The 6,338-nt window shown below is 46.3% G+C and overlaps 1 pseudogene; it reads right to left on the bottom strand.

Moving 5' to 3' along the window:
- Nucleotides 1-5,412: 5,412 nt before the first annotated feature.
- LOC103629693 (probable GDP-L-fucose synthase 1) lies at nt 5,413-6,112 on the bottom strand (annotated as a pseudogene).
- Between the last annotated feature and the right edge of the window lie 226 nt (nt 6,113-6,338).

Here is a 6,338-nt window from a genome sequence, read left to right as displayed (position 1 = left end):
ACCCGCGCGTGCTCTGCTCCTCTGCGTGCGCTGGCGCGCATTTAATGCGTTGCAGTCGACCGTTGGCGCGAAGTAGTCGTTGCTCCGCTGGCTCACCAGATAGTCCGGTGTGCACCGGACATGTCCGGTGAATTATAGCGGAGCGGAAATCCGAAGCTGGCGAGTTCAGAGTCGCTTTCTTCTGGAGCACCGGACACTGTCCGGTGTGCACCGGACATGTCCGGTGAATTATAGCGAAGCGCCTCTGAAAATTCCCGAAGGTGCGAAGTTTGGCTTGGAGTCCCATGGTGCACCGGACACTGACCGGTGGTGCACCGGACACTGTCCGGTGGCACACTGGATAGTCCGGTGCGCCAGACCAGGGCAGCCTTCGGTTATCCCTTGCTCTCTTTGTTGAACTCATTTTTGGTCTTTTTATTGGCTAAGTGTGAACCCTTGGCACCTGTATAACTTATAGACTAGAGCAAACTAGTTAGTCCAATTATTTGTGTTGGGCAATTCAACCACCAAAATCATTTAGGAAATAGGTGTAAGCCTAATTCCCTTTCAACCCGAAGGTGAAGAGTTTGAGCTGAAGCACCCTGGTGCACCGGACACTGTCCGGTGGTGCACCGGACACTGTCCGGTGCGCCAGACCAAGGCAGCCTTCGGTTCCCTTTTTGCTCCTTCCTTTTGAGACCTAACTTGTTCTTTTAATTGGTTTGTGTTGAACCTTTGGCACCTGTGGAATATATAATCTTGAACAAACTAGTTAGTCCAATTATTTGTGTTGGGCAATTCAACCACCAAAATCAATTAGGAAATAGGTGTAAGCCTAATTCCCTTTCAAAATCGTGAGCAAATAAAGAGCGAGACACGATGATTTGTTTTACCGAGGTTCGGTTCTTGCAAACCTACTCCCCGTTGAGGTGGTCACGAAGACCGGGTCTCTTTCAACCCTTTCCCTCTCTCAAACGGTCACTTAGACCGAGTGAGCTTCTCTTCTCAATCAAACGGAACACAAAGTTCCCGCAAGGACCACCACACAATTGGTGTCTCTTGCCTTGGTTACAATTGAGTTTGATCACAAGAAAGAATGAGAAAGAAAAGAAGCAATCCAAGCGCAAGAGCTCAAATGAACACAAATGTCGCTCTCTCTAGTCACTATTTGATTTGGAGTGATTCCGGACTTGGGAGAGGATTTGATCTCTTTGGTTGTGTCTAGAATTGAATGTTATAGCTCTTGTAATGTGTTGAAGGTGGAAAACTTGGATGCCATTGAATGTGGGGTGGTTGGGGTATTTATAGCCCCAACCACCAAAATATGGCCGTTGGAAGGCTGCTGTCGCATGGCGCACCGGACAGTCCGGTGCGCCACCGAACACTGTCCGGTGCACCAGCCACGTCAGCAGGCCATTGGGGTTCGACCGTTGGAGCTCTGACAGGTGGGGCCTCTCGGCTGTCCGGTGGTGCACCGGACAGGTCCTGTAGACTGTCCGGTGCGCCAACTGCGCGTGCTCTGTCCTCTGCGCGCGCAGGCGCGCATTAAATACGTTGCAGTCGACCGTTGCGCGCGAAGTAGCCGTTGCTCCGCTGGCACACCGGACAGTCCGGTGTGGCACCGGACACTGTTCGGTGCTTCATCGGACAGTCCGGTGAATTATAGCGGAGCGGCCTCCCATTTTCCCGAAGGTGGCAAGTTTAGCTTCGAGTTCCCTGGTGCACCGGACACTGTCCGGTGGTACACCGGACAGTCCGGTGCGCCAGACCAGGGTGCCTTTTGGGATGTCTTTTGCTCTCTTTGTTTGAATCCTTTCTTGGTCTTTTTATTGGCTTATTGTGAACATTTGGCACCTGTAAAACTTATAGACTAGAGCAAACTAGTTAGTCCAATTATTTGTGTTGGGCAATTCAACCACCAAAATCAATTAGGAAAAAGGTGTAAGCCTAATTCCCTTTCAATATTTCACCCATTGTTGATGATTCTTTGTCTACTGATCATTCTTCTCCTGTTGTGCAGCAACCACAACAGTCTATTCTAGTTGGAAGGGCTAAAAGAGATATTAGGCCTCCAAAGAGATTGATTGAAGAATGCAACATTGCTTTTGCTCTGAGTTGTGCAGGGGATATTGATTGCAGTGTAGAGCCTTCCACTTATAGTGAAGCAATGGTTTCCAATGATCGTGACAAATGGGTGTTTGCTATGCAAGAGGAGATGTAGTCACTTGAGAAAAACGGTACATGGGACATTGTTTTCTTACCTAAAGAAAATAAGATTGTTCATTGCAAATGGATCTTCAAAAGAAAGGAGGATTCATCTCCAAATGAGCCTCCACGGTTTAAGGCAAGGTTAGTTGCAAAATCTTTCAGTCAAATACCAGGGATTGATTATAATGATGTTTTCTCTTTAGTTGTAAAGCAGAGTTCTATTTGTACTTTCTTGAGTATTGTTGCTATGCAAGATCTTGAGCTTGAACAGTTAGATGTGAAGACTACTTTCTTACATGGAGAGTTGGATAAAGAAATTTATATGGATCAACCCGAGGATTTTATGGTTCCTGGTAAGAATAATTTTGTTCGCAAATTGAAGAAGTCCCTTTATGGTTTGAAGCAGTCTCCGAGGCAGTGGTACAAGAGGTTTGGTTCATTTATGATTTCTAATGGCTTTAAAAGATCCCAATATGATAGTTGTGTCTATATTAAATTTGTTAATGGTTCACCTATCTATTTGTTGTTATATGTTGATGACATGTTGATTGCCGCCAAGAGCAAGAAGGAGATTGCAACCTTAAAGGAACAGTTAAGTAGCGAGTTTGAGATGAAGGACCTAGGAGCCGCTAGAAAGATTCTTGGCATGGAGATTAGGAGAGACAAAATCTGGTTTATTGTTCCTCGGTTAGCACAGTTATATTCAAAAGGTTTTGTGTCGTTTCAATATGCACTATTGTAATCTAGTAAGTACTCTCATTGTTCCTCACTTCAAGTTGTCATTTGCTCAATGTCAAACCAAAGATGAAGATTTAAAGAATATGTCAAAGGTGCCTTATTCTAATGTTGTTTGGTTCTTTGATGTATGCTATGGTTTGCTCACGTCCCGATTTGTCATATGCTATGAGTTTGGTTAGTAGATACATGGCTAATCCTAGTAGAACACATTGGGAAGTTGTTAAGTGGACTTTCAAGTACTTGCGTGGTACGTCTAATGCTTGTTTGTAGTTTGGCAAGGTCAAAGAGGGACTTGTTGGATATGTTGATTCAGATTATGGAGGATATTTGGATAAAGGAAGATTATGGATAGGTTATGTATTCATAGTTGGTGGATGTGCAGTCAGTTGGAGGTCTTGTATACATGCCACAGTTGCTTTGTCTACTATAAAGGTAGAGTATGTTGTAGCTTGTGATGCTAGTGAAAGTCATCTAGAGGGGGGTGAACAAGTGAAACCTAAAAATTATAAACTTTGAACATGCACTTCACCCGGGGTTAGGGTTAGAAATAAATAATAGTGAATTTGGAGTGCGGAAGATAGTTCTTCTTGCTATGAGTTGCTCAATCAATGCAGATAACTTTGGGAGCTAACTCAAAACAATGTGAGCTAGAGAACTTTTAGTGAGAGGGGAGAGGGAAGAAACAAATCGAATGGTGAAGATCAACACAAATGGACACGACGATTTGTTTCCCGAGGTTCGGTTCCAAAGAATCTACTCTCGTTGAGGAGGCCATAAAGGTCGGGTCTATTTCAACCCTTTATCTCTCTCAATCGGTCACCTAGACCGGTTGATTTTTCTTAATCTCTCGGGTCACAAAGACCCCACAAGGATCACCACACAATTAGGTGTCTCTTGCTAGCTTTACAAATCACTTAGAAAGTTTAGAAGGAGAAGAAGAAAGCAACCAAACAACAAGAGCAACAAATGGAACACAAATCACCCTCTCTCAAGTCACTAAACACTTTTGATCACTTGACTTGATTATGGCACTTGGAGAGGATTGAAGGCTTTGGATGTGTCTTTGGAGTGTATTCTTTTCTCTTGTATTGAGTGTAGAGAGTGGAAAACTTGGATGACTTGAATGGTGGTGGTTGGAGGTATTTATAACCCCAACCACTATTCTAGTCGTTGGTTGAGTTCTCTGTCGATAGGCACACCGGACAGTCCGGTGAGCATCGTACACTCCACTGTTCATTGTCCGGTGCGTGCCATGTCAGCCGACCGTTGGATTTTGGAGCTGTTGACCGTTGAATTCGTCTGTCCTTGTGGTGCAACACACAGTTCGTTGGCACACCGGACAGCCCGATGCGACATGATTGTCGCAGACTGTCTCTGACCTTCTGACGCTTTAGACTGCGGTGCAGTCGACCGTTGGCGAAGTCGACCGTTGCTCGTGGGCTCACCAGACAGTCCGGTGACACACCGGACAGTCCAATGTTTTTTAGCCGTGGAACTCTGAGAATTCTCGAGAGCGACCAGTTCGCTATGCGCGTCAGCCTGGGCACCGGACACTGTCCGGTGCGCCGCAGGCTGGTGCAAATCTATTTTGCTCCATACTTATAGAATTGCCCTAAGAGTCATTTTCCTTATATGTGTATATGAACTTTATGCACCTGTGAAAAGATCAACTAGGCAAACTAGTTAGTCCATAAGGTTTATGATGGTCGTCAAACACCAAAATCGATTATAGGAAAAGTTTGAGGCCATTTCCCTTTCAGCTAGCAAAAGAGGTCGTTTGGTTGAAATGTCTATATGCTGAGTTTTGTGGAGATACATCTTGTATTACACAGTTTTGTGACAGTTAGCGTGCTATTTGCCTTACAAAGGATCAGATCTTTCATGAGAGGACAAAGCACATTGATAGTAAGTATCATTATATCTGAGAAATAGTTGCAGAAGGTAAATTGAGGGTATGCAAGATCAGTACACATTTCAATCCAGATGATATGATGACTAAACATGTTTCTGGAGCTTTTGCTCAAACTTAGTTGGTATAATTGCTTAGTCCTAGCGACTATGTTGGCACCAGCAGTTTATTCCTTCTGTTATTTAGAAAGTTGCTTACAAGTTATGGCTACAAGACGAATTTATCTAAAGTTGGATATTGTCGATTTTGTGATCCAAATTCTGCATATGGAGGTCGTGTTGGCAAACGAGGCGGAGGCCCGTCGCCCAAGTGTGGCATTTTGTAAACACTCCACATTTTGTATATACATTGGTGACCCTAACTAGGGTTTGATGTGTGTCATTAGTTTTACTCCTCTTGTTAGCCATTGTCTAAGGATGACATTCCATAAACACTCCACATCATAGTGAAGGTTTCGTTTGGCTGGTGCCCATGGTTTTTCCCTTCGCATTGAAGGGTTTTCCACGTAAATCTGTGTGTCGGGCTATGTGGTTTGTTGGTTGATTTACTTCATTTTGTCTGTCGATTATGCTAACACTTCAGACGACAACCTCGAGGGTGTCGGTGGCCTTGGCCTCGTGGAAGTTACGGATGAGCGTGGGCAGGATGTGGGAGTTCTCCGAGTGGAAGTTGTCGTGCGGGCCATAGAGGTTGGTGGGCATGGTGGAGACGGCATCGAGGCCATGCTAGACGTGGTAGGCCTAGCACATCTTGATGCCGACGATCTTGGGACGGCGTACCACCCGTTGGTGGGCTTGAGCGGACCGCACATGAGCGCACCCTCCGTGATGGGCTGCAGCGCAAACTTGGGGTAGATGCAAGAGGAGCCGAGGAAGAGGAGCTTGTGAATGGAGCCCTAGTGCAGCGCAGTGTCCAAGGTGATGAAGTAAGCGGGCAAGGCGGAGTTGGCGTGGATGCCGCCGAGCTTGGCGACCACCTACACCACGTAGCGCAGGCGCTCCGCAGCGAAGAAGGCCTCCAAGTCGGCCGACCGGGTCAGGTCAAGCTTCGCACGGGTGTGGACCACGACTGAGGTGAAGCCAAGAGAGAGGAGGTGGTGCACGATGGCGGACCTGACGAAGCCGCGGTGCCCCACCACAAAGACCTTGGCGTCCTTGTCAGCGAGGAAGGACGGGTGCAGATCTTCCGAGGGGTCGGAGGTGAGCTCAACATGGGAGGGCGAGCTTGCGGAGGGTGAGGGACAAGACGGGGTTTACCTGCGGCAGTGACGATGCACATGTCTCCTGAGGGTCTGAGCGAGCGGTGGCGTGGCCAGATGAGAGGGAGACTTTCGAGGGTCATTATTAAGATGGGTTCGTGGGTCGGGTTACACACGCTCACAGCTCAGAGTCGTTGACCTCTGTTACCTTTTTTCCCTCCTAAGCAAATGTTAGATATTTCCTCTGTTCCAAAATATAGTTTATTCTGATCCTTTTTTGTTCATATTCGAACAAATTATAATGAA

This window comes from Zea mays, chromosome 6 (assembly GCF_902167145.1).
Source record: "Zea mays cultivar B73 chromosome 6, Zm-B73-REFERENCE-NAM-5.0, whole genome shotgun sequence".
Lineage (NCBI taxonomy): Eukaryota > Viridiplantae > Streptophyta > Magnoliopsida > Poales > Poaceae > Zea > Zea mays.
The sequence above is the reverse complement of the archived record's forward strand: the minus strand, read 5'-3'. Positions and strand labels throughout refer to the sequence as shown.